General features: G+C 35.5%; 1 non-coding gene across 1 annotated transcript; it reads right to left on the bottom strand.

The window, feature by feature from the left end:
• Positions 1-17,818: 17,818 nt before the first annotated feature.
• Positions 17,819-17,892, bottom strand: Trnan-guu (transfer RNA asparagine (anticodon GUU)). Its single transcript has one exon. It is a non-coding gene; the product is annotated as a tRNA-Asn (tRNA).
• Positions 17,893-18,769: the final 877 nt, after the last annotated feature.

Here is an 18,769-nt window from a genome sequence, read left to right as displayed (position 1 = left end):
GCAAGAGAGACTGTGATGTGGTTGGGGAATTGACTGCCGTGCAACGTGTAGCGGGTTCGGTTTACGCACGGAACAACACTTTGTGTGATCCATCAATTATTGTTTTGAGTCTGCGCATCATGTGTATATGAACTTGTATGTTTGTAAACGCACCCACGACAGAAGAGAACTTTCAAGTGTGGGGCAACGTTTAAAAAAATATTGAGAATTCTGAGTTTAGTGTTGGCTTTAATAAAGAATGGGATAAGACAAATCATGCCTTTTAGAGTTTGAAGCAAAGAAGAAAAACCTTGAATTCATTCATATCACTAATACGTAATACTCCAAAAATAACAGACAGGCTGATGTTTTTCAACATTTATATTATACTAACCGGTCACCCGGCTAGTATTTGCACAGGTGCTATGCGCTTACATTCACAGCGAATTTTTCCTTCTTACGTACAAACCTTATCTTGATATACTGTTAGAGTTTTTAACTTCACATAAAAAATAAAATGTCGTGGTGGCCCAATCAATGATGCCCGTATCTCAAACACGAGGATACGAGTTCGAAACCTACCATGGTAAGTACCTATGTATTTTTCCGGGTTATATGTACTTGATTATTTAGACAAAGAAGAAAACATTGTGACCTTGAAATCGCAAACTCGCATTACGCAAGCGTGGTGATTAATGCAAAATCTTCTACATGTGAGAAGAGGCTTTGATCAGGAATAGCACTTATAGACTAATGACAGGCTGATGTTTTTCAACATTTATCAACCGAAACAAATATAAAGTTAATAAAACAATACAGACAATGGAATAGGAAACAGTAGTAAGTATCAATTATGACACTACATCGTGACTTTCTTGGCACTACGTTGATAGTGTTACGCTCAGTTGACTGGGAAAGTTCGGGAACTTGGGTAGTAGCGCTCGGCGTAGTACAATATTCGGTGTGTAGGTAAATATTGGTGTGTTTTTGGATGGTTACTTAAGACTTTCTATATTAAAATTGATTTTATACCATAAGACAATATAATGATGATTTATTTTCTGATGGTATATGCAGAAGTGAACACGTTCAATTAAACATTTCGTAATAGTTTTTTAACAGGGGCAAATGTATTGACTACCTTCCATAGCTATATGATCCGGAGCTGCGGACTAGCTAGTGGGTTTACCGGGACTCTGGGTCGAAAAGCAGGAGTAGGAACGGTGTGGCTTTTAGTTAAGAAGAGTCTGACACTCCCTCCACAACTATATGTATATTTGGTGCATAACAACATCTTTTCCAAAATTTCCCTTCAAAACATTACCACATTCTCACACACTTCCACTACTAAATTCAATTAAAATCCTACCTTACACAACGGTAACAAAGTTACTTTTCCTGCGCAGCCGTTCCTATTGTGTTGAGACTACACGTCCTATATTCTGGCTCCAATAACTGGTTTAGTAGCAATCTGTTTGCGCCTTACAACCAGCATCGGATAATCACAGTATCGCATCTGTGTCCTTTGTCAAAGCTGCATACTGGGGTTCTATAGCTGCTCATATACGTAGGTACCTATGTATGCAGTGCACTACTTAGTTATGTGGGTTACTGCGAAAATTGGTCTTCTTTTAACGGGGGAAAATCATTCAATGGCTTTTCCTGCCTTGGGCGAGGCGAGAGGGAGTGTCAGATACTTACTGACTAAAAACCAACCAGCAGTTTGGCAGTGGTACATATAAACAACACACACTCAAAATAGACCAAAAAATTATTTATGGTACGTGTCCAATTTCACCCCAAAAACCCTGACATAATAAAAAAAAAAGGTCGAATTGAGAACCTCCTCCTTTTTTTGAAGTCGGTTAAAAATGGAAATACCTTCACAAAATCCCATCGTATTGAAACCGCACATTAAACTCTTAAACATGAAAATAAACAGCGTCATCAAACACAAATACGCTAAACTGAATTTAACCCTAAAATGCTACAATATCGTGGCTTGTAAACAAGTTTATTCCCTTTGTACTTAAAGACCCGCCCAAAACTTGTTCGACCTTTGAAATGATCAGTGCGAGTTCGTTTGGCGTTGACGCGATCGAAATGTTCGCTCTGATTGGTTGCTTGACTTGCAGCAGCCAATCAGAGCGCCGAACGTCATAAACATGTCGATCACGGTAACGTAAAACAAAATGTCACTAGGTCCTTTGATACGAAGAACGTTTTAAAATGGGTTAATGCAAGCCCTGCTGGCGAAGAGTTGTAATACATCGAGTTGTGTATCCAAATGGGGTTTGAAGTTGTACAATTTGTTTTACAACGAGTATTTTCTTGTTTTTTTTTTTTATGACACCAATTTATTCATCACTTAAGTCGTGTATGAATCTTAAAAGTTAAAGTCAAAGCATTTATTTCAATTAATCCTTAATCAGGCACTTTTGAATTTTGAGACGTCAAATTGAATTGTTCATCAGTCTATCTATCAGTGAAGCTAGGTGCTCGTTACAAAGTGTGGCTTATAGAATAGAGGTAAAAGATGTCATTAACTACGGACCAGCTTTGTAAATTCCGTACCAGTGTTTTGAACGACTGATTATTTCTAAAACCAGAATCTGCAAATCTAAACTTTTCTCTCATACTTTTGCATTTATATTTCTTTTTAACCGACTTCTCAATTCAGCCGGTATATTTTTTTATATCTAGACTAAAAATGTTAAAAAATGGCTACCGAATATCAAGGTCTATTTTATTTATTTTCTAATCCTACAGGGGCTAGCGAGATAGTTCGGAAACCTTCATCAAATAACAAATTTATGAATTCATGAGAAGCTAATAAAAAGCTATATTCAGGACACAGCGCGAGCGTGAATCCGAAAACATTTCTTTAATTAAATATTCCAAAAAGGCAGAGCTTGGTCCTTTTTTCCAGTTTTATGCAAATTTCTTAGATCAACGTCGAAACGGCATCAAGTCTCAATCTCATTGAATATGCAAATCGTTAGGTAAAATTGAAAATGCCTTCCTATCGTCCATTAGTCCTGTAAGCGGTCGCGATGGGACCCACCAAACTCGGAAATTTCGGGTTTGTAATCTTCGTTAAAAGATTTCCTGGTACACAGGGCTCACACCCATCTATACAAACCACTTTATCTTGATCTCGCTTTGTATGAACTTTCTTCACATCCAAGGGTCAGTTTATACTGGTTATGTATAACTTGATGTGTAGCTGTGTATTGATCGAGTTTACCTATTTGAATTTTCATTTTGTTTCGAGATGAGCAATCAAGGAAGTAACGGATCTAAATTATCTTAAGATAAGAGGCATTTGTTACTGTACCGCTACAGCAATAAAGTCGCTTATTGAACTGTCAGATTAAATAAATTATCGGTTTAAGAAAACCTGTAAATATTTTGTCAGTGTCTAGAGATATTATTTACTCTTCGGTTATCTTAGCCACGAGGCGAAGTTTCGAGTGTATGGCAGTTCTTCTTTACTTTTTTTTTGGAAAGCGGAAATATCGTCCAATACCTTCTCCTGCCTAAGATGAGGCGAGAGAGAGAGTCAGGGTGCTTTTCCACCAGAGATGTGCAATGCTACGCTGCTGTGGATGCGTTAGGCTTCCACCAATCATTTGTACACATAGCTTAGCACTGGTGGAAACGGACTCAACTAAGCTATGTTTTTTATATGGGAAGATGCGTGCTATGGATGCATGAAATTAGCGATGCATGAAATTATTTTCTACAAATTATAACGTGTAATTTTAAGCACCTACAACAACAAACCATTACTTAAACTCATACAAAACATTGAATTTTTTTCCACATTTTCCATCTTATTTCCATGAACAATACTCTGAGCACACAAGGAAGTAAGGCTCATAAACGCATACAATATTTTGTCACCCTCTTTGAATAAACTACTGAACAAAAATAGCAACTATAACTGTTGACAATCTTGCATCTTTATTGGATATAGTGGCTGCGTTTACAACGGGCTGGGAGCTGCAGACGTAGATGTAGATATTTACAAGAATAGTTTACAAAATGTTCTTATGCTATTATTTTCTAATATGATTGGAAGGTCTTATGGCTTGATCTGTTACATGAGCGTCTGTCAACTACTAACTTTATAAGTCTCATGTCACAGGTTGCATTGTCCTGGGACGGGCAAAGGATTTTTGGGCGTTTTTCGACTTTTCGAAAATATCTCAGTTGCACAAAGTATAATTATGACAATAAGCTCACTTATAAGGGGTTTATAACACAAATGATAAAAAGTGGGTGTTTTATTTAGTGGCATTATGTGCTGTAATGTGCACCTATGCAGGCTAATGGCTAATCGCCACGATATCAGACATAAAACTCCATCCAAATTTTAAATCAATACACCAATCCACTTTCAAACTTGTTGTAATTAAATAAAACTAACAGCATAATTCGTAAAAAGCGCTGTAGAATAAATAAGACTTTCCTACCCTTTACAAACACAATAATTTACCTAAAAGTTACGTTATCTACACACTTAAAATCAAATTACTATATCGCTTCCATATCTTTAGTTCCCATATAAAATCATCAAGTGGAAATAATTAGGGTTGCCACAAAAACAATTTGTGGTGCGTGACTCCGAGATGTTCATCCGCTGGTCATTTGTTTTGTCCACAGTTTCAACCCTACTGCTGCGAGGTTTTGTTTTTTAATGACCAACAAATTATGGGAGCGTTGCGTTTTTAAGTCGCGTTTGCAAGACTTATTTTTGTATTGTGCAGCTGTATTTAGTTGAAACTAATGTTTATATTTTGTGTGCATGCATCTTTTTCCTCTTCTATTTTAATTTACTAAGTAAATGTCTCATTGTTTCCTCGTGAAGACCAGGCTTAATATCTACTATCGTCCGGAGCTGCAGTCTATCTAGCGCGATAAGCGGGGCTCCGGCTAGAAAAGCAGGAGTTGGAACGGGGTGGTTTTTAGTCAGTAACAGTCTGACACTCACTCTCGCCTCGCCCAAGGCGGGAGAAGTCATTGCATAATTTTCTCCCTTAAAAAATAAAAAGTATCAACTATCGTAATAAATATGACAACACCAATTCAAATTAAAAGTTTAAATCGAGACATCGTTATGACACTAGAATAATAATATTTACTTTCTACAATTAGTAAAGCTAATAACCAAACCTCACGCTATTCAGTCATGTTTATTGGATAACAGTCGAGTTGGCGAAACCGGACATTTTTAAAAGGCCGACAACAAACCTGTGACTCCTCTGATGTTGTGGGTGTCCATGGGCCGCCGCTCATCAGGTGTTCGCTTACCATCAGGTGACCAAAATGCTCGGTTTTCCTATTCCATAAAAAAATCTACTCCAATTTACAGAAACGATACTTACTCCTCTGAGTATTAGAGGTACTCTAAAAGGTAAAATAGCGTCGTAAAACTATGTACAAAAAAGGTAAGCACCCTATAAAATACATTGGCACCTAAACTAATCGACAGACATGAGGGGACCACTTTTTGCAAATATTTCAAATACTTACAATCCAAAAGTTACTTCGTTCAACTTACGGAGGCTGGTGTTGAAGTGAAAAGGGTCTACTCAATTTCCGTTCATCGTCAATGTGTCTTGTGTCCCTCTCACACTAATTACACAATGTGTAAGTTAAAACGAGAGGTGTGACGTGTAGTTTCAGAGAGATAGCGCTGTCAGGAACATTCCCCATTAAAATAGTTTCGTAGTTACTTGTCGAAAATGTTCAAGTTAGCAACCGAATTATTTTACTTTATGCTTCGCGTTCTACGCTTAGGTTAATCGCTCTTTTAACGAGAATTAGCGGGGTTAGAGTAAGAGAGGTCTTTTACTACACACATGTAGGTACTTTCAATTTGACCCGGTTAGGACATAGGTAGTGAAAATAATCCTTACTCGAATACCGATGAAGATTTGATAATGGCGCTCTGGGCACACAGTTGTGCACATCTTTCACGTATTACGTACGAGTTCATTTCCACCAAATGTTCTTCAGTTATGTAATTTATTGCATTGTCATTAGTTATGACTCCCATTCAAATAATAGGCTGGCCTATCAGCACAATACTGATTACTATTTCCAAACTCGATGCTTTTATTAATAATCGGTGAACAAATAGAAAAAGAAACATCCGAACATAATGCCTCCTCCTTTTTTGCAGTCGGTAAAAATTTCCAGAAATCTATCAAGCTTAATAATATTAGAACAATCGAAATATCAAATCTTAAAACCTATTTAACCGAGATGCTTTGATCAGTAGCAGTACTTATGACCCCTCCCCAACGCGGCAGTTAAATTTAATAACAGAATCAATAAATGAACAGTAAATATTTCAAAGGTTTCTGATACTTAGTACGTGAATAAAATTAATTTCATATACATTTTTATGTCTTCATACATCCGCTTTGAAGTCCCCTGCTTTAGATAATTAGCTTGGGATTTTATACATTTTTTTTATTATAAATGTACTTTTGTTTTTTTTTGCTATTCATGGTAAATTATGAATAGAATAAAAATAGTCTTCTTCCTAGAAATTTTTCCTATTGTATTCAAATCAGCACCAAGTCCTAAGATTATCATCATTTTCGTCATTACCACGGCTGTCAGCCACATGACATTCACTGCTGAACATGAGCCAATCTTAGAATTGGAACTTGAAACGGGATATTTACTTTGTAATGTTTTTGGAAGACATGGTAAATATCCCGTTTCAAGTTCCAATTCTAGTGTTAATGACCATGTCAGTTTAAAAACTTATATCATCTTTCTCATTCACTTCCAGATTGATCGGTTCAAAATTACTGGAGTCTTGGGGTGCTTTTCCACCAGAGATGTGCTATGCTATGTTACTATGAATGCATTTGGCTTCCACCAAACATATTCATTGGTACACATAGCTCTTTTTTTAAAGTTTGAAGGTTATATCGGATCGTTCTCCTGCTTTAACATATTGAACGCTGTGGTGGTCACCGGTGACCGACCTTAGGGGAGGATTTGTCTTCAACAGTTTTCAATTGGCAGTCAGACTTAATAATAAAACCTTATGTAAAGTATATTATTATTAAAACTCCACCTAGAGCTTCCAATAACACCACTTCTATTTCACGGTGTCCGAAATAGGACAATTTCGGACGAAAAACAAACAAAATGTCGTAAAAGTCAAATGAAGTCTTCCCCAATTAAGTTAATTGCGTTTTGTCGACAATCGCCCAACGTCACTGATTGCAAACGTTCACTTTATAGCTCTATGAATTGTAATTACGAATTAGCTGGAGGTGAATGACCTGGGAGAGTAATGAGCTAAGAACAATTCTTTAGAGAGTTCTAGTAGTTTAAAGTAGTAATCTCTATCATTCATACATACACACATACGTATATACATAATTATTGTTACGCCTTTATAGTGTAGGCATCGACAACAAAAGCCTAAAGAACACGATTCTGGTTGTTCAAGCTGTTATTTATAATATCTAAAGGTTTGTGCCATAGATGCGTGCTATGGATGTGTGCTATAGATATTTTCCCTACTATCGATACCCCTACCTTGCGGCGGCGCATTTTCGTAGCATATCTTACTCGCACAGCGTCTTACTAAGCTTCATACATCATACTAAGCTATGTAAGCTTAGTATCAGTGGAAGCGGTCACATAGTTTCACAGCTTAGCTATTACATCTTCGTAGCTACATAGCACATTTCTGGTGGAAAAGCCGCCTTAACAGAAGACGAATCCCAACAAACTTATCACAAGACTCCTCTTCACCAAATCATATTAAACAATGACCATACAAAACCTGAATCTCCCTGACACTCATTATAACGCCATAAAACGAAGGTTTAAATGAGTTTTCAGAATAAACGTTCTTAATTTTAAGGGGGAGACGAATGCCTTGATAAATTACTTCTCGGTATGACAATTTGACTGAATACAGTAAGACAATGGGGGACCTTTAGGACCTTTTTGCCTTAAATATGTTTTGTGTAGAAGTTATTACAGTCGTTTTAGAAGCTTTCTTTGTTGCTCGTGTGTTTGTTCGGTTGATTTATAGTGTGTTGCACTGCTGTCTATTCTGGCTTTTTTAAGTGGGTTTTACTTGAATTAAATGCTCTGTGTTGGGGTATATACAATGCAATGTGGGTGTGCCGTTTTGAAGACTGTCAAAGCCATTTGATATAGTGTCGAAATATGCTTCTTCATAATTATTTTTTCTTCTATTCAATTTTTTAGCGATGCAAAACTTACGTTTAGGAAAATTCTGTTCATCTCAATGTGTTTTAATGTATTTTAGACATAATTATTATTGTTAATTAAATTTTCGGACAAATGATTTTTTCTATATCAGTCATAATGACCACATAATAACGCCAAGTTAAAGTCAACAAAAACTTTACCTAACCTAGTGATCAAAATAAAAATCTCTTACCGAATAATATAGTATTATTTCAACCCCCTCCACTCCACGCAACATTAAACACAAGCCCCATTAAAGAGTACAATAACAGAAAAAAAACATTTAAACCGCAACATTATAAATGACAGGCAAAAATATAACGTTCAAGCACCGTGCTCATAAGTTGGTCGAGAAGCCTTAGTTGCTTAGACCTCGTCATTGCAGGCCGACTCCCGCCATAAAAAGCTGAGAGCACCTAAGAGCCACTCCACTGCCATATTGCGCTCTTTTCGCTCCACAACAAAAAATGGAAACCTTCACTTACTTCGTACTTTCCATTCGAATATAATTTTCCCTTCAAGTTTGAATTGGGTCGGATATTTTAGATCTTCAAGTCTCTAATTGATTGCGGTTAAACTGATCTTAGTTGTTGGTAAAATTTGTGATAGTTTGCCAGTAAAGGGGGATGTAAATTAATAATTGGACTCTTTAGAAGTTCCGTAGCTTAGTTTAATGGTGACGGAGTTTGAAATGTCTTAATTGGTGTTTTATTAAGATTTATTTTTAGACTGTCTCGTTGTTGATTTGGTGGGTATCATTTTACTGAGATTTTTGTTATTATGTGAGACGGGGCAATCGAGCAGTCATGTCACCTGATGGTTGGCCGCCGCAATGAGCGCCGTCCATCCGTAACACTCACTTTTTTTTTGAGAGAAGGAATCATCCAATGACTTCTCCCGCCTTAGGTGAAGCGAGAGGGAGTGTCGGACTCTTACTGACTAAAAACCACCCCGTTCCTTCTCCTGCTTTGAGCCGGAGCCCCGGTAACTTGTATCGTTGTCCGTAGCTCCGGAACACTCAGGAGTTACAAGCACGTTGTCGGAGTGTGATATTTTATAATAGCATAGATCCAGACAATGCCTATTCACTACATTTAAAACTAATAAAAAAAATCTCTAAGGTAAAGTAGGTAAGTTGTTGTACCATTTTAAAGTTTGAGCTAAAGTTTAGTTCTAGTCTAAAATTAAGATAAACTAAAGCTAATTAGTTAGGTGTTGTCTTTAAGATTAGATTTCAAAGTTGAAACAATTTAGAACTTTGTAAAAACTAGTCTAAAGTTTGGTTTTGTTTGAAATCAAATTATTTCGTAATAATATTTGATGTCATTTTAGAGAAATTGATTTTAAAGTCTTTAACTGTTTGGAATATAGTACAGAATTCAAAACAATTAAAGAATATAATTGTGGTGAGCCGGAAGTTTATGCAGCTCGCTTCTCATGTATGAGATTGCGGGTTCGAAACCTACCAACTACAAGTACCAGTATGACTATTTCACATTATTTTTATTTATAGACACAACTGACAAACGGTGAAGAAAAACGTCGTGACCTGGGCTTATAATTTCTAATACAATATTATAAGCTTGGAAATCGCCAACCCGCATTGAACAAGCGTGGTGATAAATGCTCAACCTTCTCCGTGCGAGAAGAGGCCTTTACCGTCCAGCAGTGGCTACTTAGTATAGGACGATGATGTGATGTGTGTGTGCAAAAATATTAAACAACATTTCAAGGTCAAATTCCTAAAATCCATAAAACAATCATTCTGCACATAACACCGTTCCAATATTTCCTTCAATCAAACTCACTGGAAATTCCAATCAAAATATGTCTGTCTGCCTTTCCCAGCTTCATATCAGCTTATACCGCACTGTACATTCATCAGTTTCTCTTGAATTATGGTAATGCATATGACAAATGGGCATCCAATACTAATCCATGGGACAGCCTGTTGTTTGTCTATCGCCGTCAGGCTATTGTCAATCCTAATACGTAGTACACTGTGTTTGTTTTCGATTGCTCATTTTAGTTTTGAGGAATTTGAGAATGAGATTTGGTTTTGGTTTATGGATGAAAATAACCGATCTCCAAATGTAGTGACAAATGTATCCTACTTTGACCTTACCACGGCAATAATTACCTAAATAGGTATTTTAATACAAAACTAAAATAATTAAAAAAACAGGAAACTGCGTTTAAAAAAACCGACATTTTATCCTTGTTTTTGAAATCGATTAATAATATTTTTTATGGTGGAAAATATCCGTTATCTTTACCAACCTCAGTCTTTTACTGACTAAAAACCCCGTTCCTACTCCTCCTTTTGAAAACCACGCGATCGTAATGGCGAAGAAACATATCTACATAATACAGGCCAAATCGAAAACATCCTTCTTTTATTGAAGCCGATTAAAAATTCTACCAAAACAACACCCCCCTCAACAAAATCCCAAAAACAGAATTCAATATCACACAAACAACAAAAAAAAAATCAGCCACTCGAAGGCAAACATATAAAGAACAAGTTATAAGCATACTCCGTAAAGCCGAAGGCATGATACAGCCAAAACAATGTAATCCGTCGTCTTACACTGCATATTGCACTCACCAAGGATTACTACGGCCACCGCAGCGGATTTTGAGACAAATTCGTTGCGTCATAAACTGGATCCTTCGTCGAGGTTGGAATTAAAAAGGATATGGTTTTGCTGGAGATGGAAAAAATTGGGTTGTTTAATTTCAGTTGATGGTTGTGTAAAATAATTAAACCACATAAAATTATTTTAATTTAGATTTTGAGTGGTTAATACAGCAATGTTTAAGGTAGAAAGTTAAAAATTGGTTTAGAGACTATTCAAGACTAACGAAAACATTGTGCATGATTTTTTTCATCAAGGTATAAATGGATTGAAAATATCAAGAGTCTGCATTGATAGGAATATCATGATTTACCGAGCACAATAGTTATGCTAACTATAAAAAAAAAAGCAATCTTCTTAAACATGCAAATGTAGAAAAAATGCACAAAAAAAAGATAATTTTACGTCTTTTAAAAAAGTCAGATTCTGTGATTTACATTTCAGATTATTGACAATTCAGCAACCCTTTGACGTCCTATGCCAGCCAAGTCTGAAAAAAATCCTGTCCAAAAAAACTATATTCCGACCCAATTTTTTTTCTAACATATTTTATACGTCGGCCATCTACTTATACCATATAACAGACAACAAGGTTATACACATGCTATATAAAAACCACTGTATCCTAGCATCGCTTTGAACAATCTTTTCCCATATCAGAAGGTCAGCTTACACTGGTTTGAGTAGTTTGATGGGTACATAATAAAATATTTTCTTTGACACATCCCCCTTGCTTCTATGATGTGTGATCTCCTTTAATCTCTCTCTGTCTAGACGTTATATCAAATTGTTACGAATATTTTTTCTTTTTTTTTTGAGATTCATGATATTGCCTTCTTTGTTCAAACATAGTGAGCAATACAAATCCTTGCTCTTGTTATAGTGGTTGAGACTGTTTGTTTTGTTTCGATTGCTTTATTAGTCTAGAGGTCGCTGTAGTCGAAAAAAGATCCTTGAGTTTAGTCAGACATTTTATTATTGACTTTTTGGATTTCAATTTTATTGTCATCAGTGTTATGAGTATCCGGAGCTGCGGACTACCTAGCGGGTTTACCAGGGCTCCGGTTCGACAAGCAGGAGTAGGAACGGGGTGGTTTTTAGTCAGTAAGAGTCTGACACTCCTTCTCGCCTCGCCCAAGGCGGGAGAAGTCATTGTATGATTTACCCCCCTTAAAAACAATTGTTATGAGTATATACAATTTAATTGATTTTTTTTGGCTTTCACAAGTCTAGACAAAAGTTCATAGATCATCCATAAAATTTCCGTGTAGTAATTGAACCTGAGATGCATATCATTTAATAGGACACCAGCAAACACTATTTTAGGCTCCATAGCATCACAAATAACACAGCAATACTCTCCCCACCTCAAGAATCAAACCTGCTATCACCAAATACATTGCCATAAAAACTTGACCATTAATCACAACACAAACCCTAATACTAGGAACACATAACTCCAATCAACAGTGCGGTATTAACCCCTCTATATTACATTTCAATATCCCTCGCAACACACGTGTGGCATAGATCACTCTTGTAATAATGTTAGAACACTGTATGCGTTATATTTTGGTGCATGTTATATATATAGGTATATATATGGTGAGGTTTCGTGTGTGTTAGGTAAATTCAGGTAGAGATATATAGGCTAGTAATACATATGAAATATGGGTTTATTGACAAGTTTTTCTCATCAGCTTTAGTTGGGATACGTCTACTAATTAACAATATCCACCCTTTTTAGAACCGGTGTACCATATTCTTCACCTTTAGTAGATGACGAATTACAATTAGGTCACTGGAAAATTTAATTCCAATTCTACGGTGGCAGATTGCAGTTTTAGAACATCTTAAACATTTCCAACTGGCTTGGATAAGGCCAAATGCAAACGGTATCATAGTACAATATTTACACCCATTTTTTACAATATCTATATGTCTTATTAGACCCATATAAGAGGGGATGAGCCTAATGCTATATACAGGCACATACTCAGAGTCCGTACTACTAGTAAGAAATTTTCGAAAAACCGAAAAGAAAACCAGCAGTTTTTGCCCAACGCGGAATCAAACCCGAGACCTTGCCTGGCATTCGCACTCGTGACCACTCGACCAACGAGGCAGTCATAACTGTACTTACATTAAATCAATTGAGTCATAATCCCATAACGATTACTGCCCTACTTATGGAGAAATTAAACCGTTTACAACTGATACGTCAGCAATAGCTATGGAAAGTGCATCGTAAAACATTACATGGCTTTCTTTGCTTCCTAACTAATATTATAAATATGAAAGTGAGTTAGTTTGTTACTTTAATTTTACGTCTAAATTACTGCATCTATTTTGATCAAGTTTGTTTAAAGTAAAAGGTTAGCCCATTCACTTTAGTTTTTTTTTTATGACGGGGACCTTTTAAAGGTACCTATCTTTTTGGGAAGAAAGACCAGGGAGTGTGGGATATTTACCTCCTCATTAAAACCACACTGGTGGCTACCTTCAGCACCGAATTCACATCCCTGGGGATTCACTTTAGCCTAATATTCTTGTATTTAAAGTCCTAACTATAAATACAAGTAAGCATACATATTATAAGTTCTAATAAGGTGTCTATGTGGTCAATTATTCATGGCATTCTAATCAAATTTACTTATTGACGAAATAAAATGACGTACCAAATGAAAAATCCACAATGTTCTTCACCGTTATCTTAACACCTTATAAACCGCTCTTAATTATTATAATAACTCAATAACTTGCAATCAACAAACCACGCCGCAGTCAAAGAGCTAGTCCTACATAAAAACATGGAAAGATTATGGCCAATAAATAAACATAAGTCAATCAGTATTTACAAGGGGATATTTACGAGTGCGTTCCATTAACAGAAATGCTCCCATCAACTAAGAAAATAATCCGGACGATGGTATGGTTAATACAGATTCTTATATTACTTGAGCTTACAGGGAAAATGCCCATTGTGTTGGCACGCATATTTTAGTAGAAGGATATTGGGAACGTTTCATTGATTGGGGAGATGTGGATTGGATTCGTAGGGCGAGAAATACATTATTAGCTGTAGTTGGTGACTGCATTGTAAAGCGATTTGATGTGTTATGTTTTTTGAGTGCTTTTCCACTAAAGATGTACTATGTGGTTATACCGCGAGAATGTAATAGCTCAGCTGTGAAACTATGTGACCGTTTCCACTGATACTAAGCTATGTAGCTGTGCAAGTAAGATGTGTTATGACGATGTGACGCCGCAAATTAGCTGCATGAGGAAGATGCGCAGCTCGAATATCTATAGCACATATTCATAGCATACAATTCTATTCAAATATTAATTGTCACTTAATTAAAAGTCACTTAGCGTAACGTAGCACCTAAACTAACCCCATACTTGTACTATTAGGTGTCACTTATAATATTATAAATACGAAAGTTTGTGTGTTCGTGTTATAGTGTGTAATTGTTTGTTACTAAAGCGGCTTAAGAGATCGGGATAAAATTTAGCACAGAGATAGATTATGATCTGAAATAACACATAGGCTAGTTTTTATCCCATTAGAACAAAGTCGAAACCACGAGCAAAAGCTAGTATTTAATAAGCAATAACAATTCCGTCCTTATTTCCTCAAGTAATCTGTAGGAGTCGTTATCCAATGCATTGGAGCTTGAAATAAAATTGCCTGAACTTGTGCTACTTCGGAACAGTCTAACAATACTTGTGTCGTTCTTAGATGTCTACTTTGTTTTTTATTAATATCGGATTGTTTTGTTAATACATTCTTATTTTAAGAAATTATTACTAGTATTACTTGCTGCCTGCGACTTATTTCGCGTATAATAATGACTTCCGAAGAGATTTTGGGTTTTTGTTTATTTTATTTTTTTAGCTTTTAGCGTAATTTACTCCTTAGTACATCAACCACCTACCAATAGAAGTCCCGTCAAAATCTGTTCAACCATTTAAGAGGTTAGCCAGAACAAACAGACAGACAGACGAAAATTGTAAAAAAAAACAATTTTGCTGTATACATATATGCATGTAATGAAAATCAATTATTTCAATGTACAGATTTTTTTTTTCTATGTCGAAACAGATTCGCGGTGTTCGTTATAGTTACTTATATAGCACACACGAACACCCAGGTACCTATACAACTCAAATACATACCTATAATGACAAAAACCAATCCTGTCCATACGTTTCCAGCCGGTCAAAACCAATTTACTCGAATCTCCGTGTTCCTCCAAATTACTATCAATACCACCATTCATAGCTAAATGTACCTACAGTATGGTTCCCTTACACTGTGTATCATCGAACCAGTTTATGAGCTTCAGTGCACTATGTACTCTACTAAATGTAGATAAAGTGTATTTTAGAAGATTTTTTAAACGTTGCTACACACTAGGTTTTTCTCCTGTGTCTTGGGTGCGTTGACAAACATACAATTTCACATGCACATGACACCCAGACACGAAAACATACAATTGGTGGATGACATAAAGATTTGCGGGAATTGAATCTGCTGCACGTTACATGGCAGTCAGTTACCCAGCCATTGCACCAACCGTGCTTTGATTGGATAGAATGAAATATGCACGAAAATATACATACGAATGTATACGTTACAAGTAGGTAGTATGTCCAGCGCCTTCAATCTCCAATCCCGAAAAGGCCGGTAGCTTATTTGGTTTTGCTAATGTCCATAGGCGACAATTGCTTACCATCGGGTGATACATCAGCTCGTTTCAAAGTCAAAGTATTTATTTCAATTAATCCTAAATAAGGCACTATTGAAACGTCAAATTGAATTGTCCGTCAGTCTGTCTGTCAGTGAAGCTAGGCGCTCGTTCCAAAGTGTTGCTTCGAATGGAGAAGAACGAGCAAGAAACTCCATCGTTACTCTTTTCAAAAAATGTTTTTACAATATCTCTGATACATTATTTGATCATTTACCTATTGTACATATATGTAGGAACAATGTAACGACAATACGGCGTCAAAACTATGGGACAATGAAACCAATTTGTAAAGAATATAAAATAAAATAGGGGGTTGTTTCAAACATAGTGCCCACATATGTACACTTACAATTTTGAAATAATTACTTCTATACAAATAAAAAATAATCTTTAATTTAATTTTTCAAATAAAAACATAATTGCTTGATGCCACAAGATCCCTAGACTACATTGGAATAAATTACTAATTACCCTACTACCCCTTAAAAATACGGTTGTGACATTTATTATGATATCTTGATCAATTTTCAAACTCCTATTCCCCGGCATTTGAACATTAAATGAACAAAAGTAAGTATTATATTTAAGTCTTTGACTGCCAATAGAAAACTGTTGAAGGCAAATCCTCCGCTAACGTCGGTCACCGGTGACCACAACGGCGTTCAATGTGATAAACATAAAGTACATGCGAAACTGCCTAAGTACTTCTTAAAGGTTCTCTGTATCTAATACCAATACCACATTAATAGAATTCAAAAAAGAAAATTATATAAATAACTCCATACTGTACCTAACTAGTAAGTGACGTCACAGGCCAGTTGCATCTAATACGTCTCAAGGGAATAGTATTTACATTACGTACGATAGCACGGTAGTTTAGTTTACCTCAATACGCAATGCAATGCCTACTAGAGACGTGTGTTTACTATTGGTAGCGACTTGATCTGTATTGGAACATAGGATCTCATTCCCTGAATAGGTTGGCTGAGCTATGTTTAGTCTGTATGTTTTGAATTGCTATTAAGAAAGAGAGTAATGCTAATGACTGGGTACGATTAGTTCTATATTCATACATAAATACAGTTTCAAATTGTGGATACTGGACATATGACAGAAGTCACATATAGACGATCAACGAACAAATCAATGGGTTTTACGTGCAAATAAACCTAGATAGAAAATCTCAACGAAAAAGTTGGAAGATCCTCCTTTTCTTAGAGAACATTACTCTCTTTTTATTAAACTGTTAACACTTATTAAACAACTCTCTTTAACCGACTCTTTTTAGGCATTTAGAAATTGGCGAATTAAACACAATAGTTCTTTCTACTAAACCGAACATCTTTAACTGCCAAAAGCCTGATCTAGATTCGATAGATCAAGGTTTTCAATTAACTCAATTTGCCTCTTAAACAAAATAACACGATAATAAACTCAATAATCAAAAAGATAAAGTCCAAAATTTAAAAACTGGAAAATAACAACGTTGTTCACGAGTAAAATAGTTGCAAATACTCGGAATTTCACTCGACGAGCTCTTAGGAAAGATCTTGTCTACAGTTATTAATAAACCTCTTAGACTAAGGACTTCATATGAAAGGGAAATAACTGATTTCTCAAAATTATCGGAAACCGTTTCAACTTGAACGGGTATTACTTTCTCGGTCCAATATTAGTTTCAATTCTGAGAAATAGATGGCGTTTCCCTACATCAGAGATGACCAACCATACTCAATTACTCACAATTGTGTAAATAATGTGATACACATATTAATATTTTAGCCATAGAATAGGGTAGGTGACAATTTTTTATATTAATATCCGTCATCTATTTAAAACATTAGACACGTATTTTTTATTTTCTTACGGAAACAAATACTTACTTTCGAAGATATTATATTGATTTCAAATATCACGTGACGTCACTTCTAGGTACGTTTTATACGTAGAAATGACGTATTTGCTCCCACTTCTAAACTTTGATTCGTTTTATCTAAGTATTGTTACCTTATATGACAAAATAAAACAAAAATAATAAAATAAAAGATCTATCGAATCTAAAAAAAACAATTATAAAACCCATAAATTATCGTATACAAACTTATTCTTATTCATACATACTTGTATATTATATCTTTTAAACACAATTAAAATCTTTATAAAGAATGTATAAAAAGAATTTGACGCCCCCGGGTGGGCTCGAACCACCAACCTTTCGGTTAACAGCCGAACGCGCTAGCCAATTGCGCCACGGAGGCGATGTGAGTCATCGTGAAAATTATCAGCACTACAAAATTACAACTGTGTGAATTGTAGATTAGGTATTCGCTAATCATCTTTCTACGTAGGTGTTGAATTGATAACAATTCTTTTGTTGATTGTAATAAACTAGTTTTTTTATTGGCATATTTTTAACTTTTTATTTTGTTTTGTATTTGATTGGATTATTGTTTTATACTGATTCGATATGAAGGTACCTTGTACTTAATTTTTTATGTTGTTTAGACATATCAGTAGCTCATTTATATTAAATAGTTATTTATGTACCAAAGGACCAAAAACAGATGTGTACTAATCATACCTGTGGGTTGTGATACGTTGTTTTTCGTCTATAGACTATCGAAAATTTAAACTTGAACTTAGTCGCCCGCAAAGTCGAGATTTCAACCAAAAAATCAACAAAAAGGACCAAAAACGCGCTTTAAATTTTTTTCATCCCATAAAAGCATTCTTTTTTCGATTATAGGGTGTGCTACAGTACTTTTAACTCATTCCACGATACCCAAGTTGGCAACAAACCTATTAATAATTCATAAAAATTACCATCACCCTGTACATACATCATTTTAAAATTTTACTCAAAATATTACGGGCAATGGCATCAACCACGCATGAGTGGACAGGTCAATGTGTAGTGGGAAAATAAACCTTATTGTTATGGATATAAGGGGATTAATAAATGTGGATGGGTCTCCAAAATTTTTGAAGATTATTTTGGGCGTCGCTAATTTTTTTTTTTTATATATATTTCAATAAACGTATATGTTATATGTAATGTAATTTGAACACAATGTATTAAACTCCGGTTGTTTTAGAATACATTTTTTTTAACCATTCATTTTTATTTATTAGCAT

The sequence above is a fragment of the Spodoptera frugiperda genome, chromosome 14 (assembly GCF_023101765.2).
Source record: "Spodoptera frugiperda isolate SF20-4 chromosome 14, AGI-APGP_CSIRO_Sfru_2.0, whole genome shotgun sequence".
Lineage (NCBI taxonomy): Eukaryota > Metazoa > Arthropoda > Insecta > Lepidoptera > Noctuidae > Spodoptera > Spodoptera frugiperda.
This window is presented reverse-complemented; position numbering and strand designations above follow the sequence as displayed.